Raw genomic sequence first — 5,490 nt, 5'->3', positions numbered from 1 at the left:
TTCTGGGCATTTGAATGAGGATGATATGAGCATCAGTAGTATGAATTAAACTTGTTAAAATTCTACTTGTTCAAAGATGTGTGTGGATATATATTAGATTGGCCAAAAAGTTCGTTCGGGTTTTATTGTAACATTGTCCTAAAATCCGAATGAACTTTTTGGCCAACCCAATATTTTGAACTTTTTAAAGGTAAACCTAAATTTTTCAGATTTGGTGCATGTTGCTGCACAACTTCTCAATGATCAATGCTAACAGATGGGCACATTCGGGGAGAATATCCAAAACTGTGGATAAATCACAATATTTTCTACTTGCTTTGGAAAATAGATTATTTATTTACAGTATGCCTTAAGAGTGGGCATACTTTTTTTTAAATTAGCAATAATATCTAATGTTGGATAAGTACAAGGAAATCAATGTTTTCACACACTGCTGGAAAGTGAATTTGTATAAGCTTTCTGTAGGGCAGGTCAGCAATGCGTATCAACAGCCTTGTGACCCAGAAATTCCAACTCTATGAATTTATCCTAAAGAATTCACTAAGGATGTGTGCAAAGATTAGTTTAAAGGTTATCACAGCATTATTTATAAAAAGCAAGCAAGAAATGTGGCAACAGTATGAATGTCCAGCAACAGGGAACAGATTAAATGAATGAGCCTTCCTTATCTGTGTTTGAGTCCCAGTTCTAGCAATTATTAGCTGTATGACCGAGCAAGTTGCTTAATTTCTCTGGCCATCAGTTTTCTAATCTTTAAAATGAAGACAATAATAATGTCATTTTTTCTACATGAAACAAGGTATTAAAATAGAACTAGTTTCCTGAGATGTCAATAAACCTCACTGGTGGGCCTCCCTGGTGGCGCAAGTGGTTGAGAGTCCGCCTGCCGATGCAGGGGATACGGGTTCGTGCCCCGGTCTGGGAGGATCCCATATGCCGCGGAGCGGCTGGGCCCGTGAGCCATGGCCGCTGAGCCTGCGCGTCCGGAGCCTGCGCGTCCGGAGCCTGTGCTCCGCAACGGGGGAGGCCACAACAGTGAGAGGCCCGCATACCGCAAAAAAAAAAAAAAACAAAAAAACAAACAAACAAAAAAAAACCTCACTGGTATCTTTGGTGTAAATTTCCCATTGTGCCATTCTCTCATGGGGTTGTTGGGAGAATTGAGTGAGATAAGACACGTTTGGCACGTAAATAGGTGCTTCTTATTATTATGGTACTTCTATATGGTATAATATTCAGCCTTTAAAAATGGTGTTGCAGGTGAATTTTAACATGGAAAGATACTTGGAATGTATTTTGGGTTTGTTTTGTTTCTAAATTAAAAATTCAATTTATTCATCTGTTTACCATACAGTACAAAAGAGGCAAAGTGTTTCACATCATAGATTTCAGTTGCAACTCCTTGGAATGTTCATTTCTTTGGCTAAAAGGAGAAACTTGCTGGGAAAGTCAGGCAATGCTTAGGCAAGGTGAGGGATGGGTACAAGCGGGCTGTTAACTGCAAACTGAGTTTCTAGAACTGTCACCTAGAATCATAGGAGCCCCACTTCTGGACACTTGTGCCATCTCAGGCATCACCCCCACCACCCAGGCACAGCGACGCTTACTCGTGGTTACCCTTGCTGTCCTCCTGGATGTGGTAGTGCCCGCCATACTTTCTCTTGAATTCAGACCTAATTTTCAATGTGTCTCCTTCCTTCACTGCAGGAGACCATGATTCTAATCAGGACCGTATTGTGAGTCCACTTGCCCTTCATGGAGTTGTACAGTCAGTCAGCAAAATACAGGGACTTCTTGTTCTGAATACACATGACCAGGTTCAGGAAAACATTTTGCAGGTCTCCTTTGCCCTCCTTCTTGATCATAAGGGCTATTGCTGTTGTACCTTTCAAATACTTTCTGGAGGTGACACACACTGCTCTGTCATGATGCTGATCCACTTGGAAACATCAGTTCCTTTGCTCTTCATTCCAGCATTATAGAGATCTCAAGTATGTTGGGCCAGTCAGTTCATAGTCAATGACAGATCCATCCTCTGCTCTTCTACCCTTTGCAAGGGCAACTATCAGCTTGCAGAAGTCATCAGATGTGTCAGAAGCAATGTCCTGGGACTTGCTGGTAGTCCAGTGGTTAAAAATCCACCTTCCAATGCAGGGGACATGGGTTTGATCCCTGGTCGGGGAACTAAGGTCCCACATGCCACGGGGCAACTGAGCCCACGCACCACAACTTAGAGAGCCCATGTGCCACAACTAGAGAGAAGCCTGCTCTCCGCAATGAAAGATCCTGCGTGCCGCAACTAAGACCGATGCAGCCAAAAATAATAAATAAATAAATAAATATTAAAAAAAAGAGGGCTTCCCTGGTGGCGCAGTGGTTGAGAGTCCGCCTGCTAAGGCAGGGGACATGGGTTCGTGCCCTGGTCCGGGAAGATCCCACATGCCGCGGAGTGGCTGGGCCCGTGAGCCATGGCCGCTGAGCCTGCGGGTCCGGAGCCCGTGCTCCTCGGCAGGAGAGGCCACAACAGTGAGAGGCCCGCGTACTGCAAAAAAAAAAAAAAAAAAAAAAAAAAAAAAGAAAAAAGAAACAATGTCCTTCTCCAGATCAATCTTGTACATTTCCTTGTAGACTGTTAATTTCCTGCAGCCCCTGGTTGGTCCCTGAGCAGGTGATTTCAATGAGAGAGTCTTCATCTGTCACCAGCCCCTTCATTGTGGAGGGTTTCAACTTGGAATCCTCGTACTGAGTGGGTGTTTTCAGAAGGCCCCAAATCACTTTATCCAGGTGGCTGGACAAGTCTGACTTCAGTGCTGATGCAAGTTCCTTTTTGGTCCTCTGATAGGCAAAAGTAATATTCTGTCTCTGTTCATTGCTGCAGTTGGTCAAAATGTTGACAATGGTGATCTCATCCACGCCTTTAGTCTTGATGGCCGTTTCAATGTTCATAGTGTCCCGCTCAGCATCCCAGTTAGTGTATGCTTTGACTGACCTGTCTACATTTGGGGGTGGATAGTGGTCACCTTCTAAACTGCATTTGCACAGAATTCTGTGAACAGTAGGCATTTTGATAGAAGCTGGACCAGGAGCTGAGAGCTGCAAGTGGCCCCAGATGTGAAGCTGGAATGTGTTATTAAAAAAACCCAAAAACTCAAACTGCAAAATAGTATCTGGAAAAATAAACACTGAAATATTTACTATGGTCATCTCTGGAGAGTAGATGATGCTTTTTCCCCCATTAATTATGTTTTATACTGAGCATGTATTGATTGCTTTATAATGAGAAAGAAAGTGTGTCAATTTCTATTGAAAAAATTAAAGATCAGGATGAATAGGTGGAGCACAGAGGATTTTAAGGGCAGGGAAACTGCTCAGTATGATACTGGAACACTGGATTTGTGTTATTATACATTTGTCCAAACCCATAGGATGTATAACACCAAGAGTGAACTCTAATATAAGCCATGAACTTTGGTTGATGATGTGTCAATGTCATTGAAACTTGGCTGTTTCCTCCATCTTCTAGCAAATGATTAGAAAAAAACTGATTTCAACACTTTCTTCAGAAAAATATAATTGGTGAGGTAATATCTCCTTTAAAAGTCATATGATAAATTTTAAAACATAATAAAAATTCAGACTATCTGCTTCATAAGAATATTTATTTGTGCAACACGCTCCTCTCACTGACTTTCTTGACCACCATCCATCTGTAGTTTCGGCTAGAACCCTCAGGCCAACCTTTAGCTCTTTTTACTTTCTTATCGTTTCTCCAATCTGCCTCCTTGTCTTCCTCCCTCCATTTTTTCGGTCAAACCCTTGTCATCTTTTACCTGGCCCATGACCCTGCTTCTAGTCCCTCTTCCCTCCACCCTCAATTTGTTTTGCATATGCTGCTAGGGTTGCCTTTCTAAAATAGATATGATCTTCTTGTCTAAAATACCTTTGAGGTTTAAGACCTCAGAGGGACCTATGCTTTAGATTTCCTATTAGGCTCAAAGGCTAAAGTACAAAAACAACAAACCTGGTTTCAGCCAAATTTCCCCCAAGTTTGCTTCTTGCCATGCGCTATCATGTGCCAAGTTTCAGTCACCCTGAATCTCTCTGTTCCCCAAACATGGCTCTCTGCCTGAGCATCTCTTCCCACTCCCTGAAAGAGCCTCCCTCCTCTTTTCTATCTAATGAATTCTTGCCTCTTCTGTGATGCCGTCTCAAGACCCCGGGCAGAATCATATTCTCTGTCCTTTGAATTCCTACAAATCCTAGCTTGTTCTGGCACTTACCTGTGGCCTAGTTTTCCCTACCTTGACTTTGAATTTCTCAAGGACAGGAAAATGTCTTATTTGTCTTTGCATCCTCAGGGCCTAGCACAGTGCTTTAGCATATGGTAGGTGCTCATTAAATGTGATCTTAAGATATAATGTGAACATAAGATATGGTAAATTCATTATTTAGCATTTCAAGAACCAACCAGGCTACAGATAGAATTGATAAATGAATTCTATTTAGCATTTCAAGAACCAACCAGGCTACAGATAGAATAGATAAATGAATTCTAAAGGTAATTTTCAAGCCTTATTTTCACACAGCTTTAAATCTCTCCATTCTTTCATTTCCCTCTTGTATGGGTCTTCATAAGCTTTGAGAAAAGACCAAAAAGGAGAAAAGAGTCCTGAAAAAGAGAAAGGGCCTAGACAGCAAGTATCTGACCAAGCATGAGTAAAATGTGTTGAACTCCTTGAACATGATTGCCTTAGTCATTCCTTATTATGAAAGTTTAGTTTCCCCAGCTAGATTCCAAGATATTTGGAATTATTTTCTTTGTTTCTTTTATATGCTTATTAAGTTAGCTGCTGATTTAATGACCGTTTCAGTTTTTTCTGGATAATGCCTATCACTAAGCTTTAATAATGAACTAAAAATGGCAAGGAAAAATGAGGTGATTTTAAGATCTTAGTGCTTTGGGAAGGGACAGCTAGAGATAAACACAATGTTCTATTGATGTTCTGCCCCGTATTTATGTTAACAATTATTTTGTTCTGTTATGATATATATAGACTTTCAAGTAGTATAATTTTCAGACAAGATTCAATTGGATTTTTAGTTTTTAAAAACTTTAAATTTAATTAATGCTGTTGCTAGCATGCATTAGGCATTCAAGAAATACTTTAAGCCATTCAACATTGACTTAATTAATGTTTAGAAATAATCAGAAACATTAAAGGAAACTTGACTTTTATATTTTAAAATTCAGTTTGTGCCACCTTCTCCCATTCACGCGTCCACCAGTCACCTTCATCAAATCAAACAGGTAAGAAGAAGTTTTGAGAAACTGACAGCTGTTCATTAAAAAAAGTAAATTTTATTTTTCTTTTTAAAAATACCTGTGGTTCAGTAATTCTAAGTGAGGTCACATGTGATTAAGTTTTTAATTCCAGGAATGGTTTCTCTAAAAAAAAAAAAAGAAAAAAGAATCCAAAACAACTAAGGAGC

General features: G+C 40.2%; 1 pseudogene; it reads right to left on the bottom strand.

The window, feature by feature from the left end:
- Nucleotides 1–1,567: 1,567 nt before the first annotated feature.
- LOC132481508 (annexin A2-like) lies at nucleotides 1,568–3,111 on the bottom strand (annotated as a pseudogene).
- Between the last annotated feature and the right edge of the window lie 2,379 nt (nucleotides 3,112–5,490).

This window comes from Mesoplodon densirostris, chromosome X (assembly GCF_025265405.1).
Source record: "Mesoplodon densirostris isolate mMesDen1 chromosome X, mMesDen1 primary haplotype, whole genome shotgun sequence".
NCBI lineage: Eukaryota > Metazoa > Chordata > Mammalia > Artiodactyla > Ziphiidae > Mesoplodon > Mesoplodon densirostris.
Note: the sequence above shows the minus strand (reverse complement) of the source record. Positions and strands in the feature narration are given on the sequence as shown.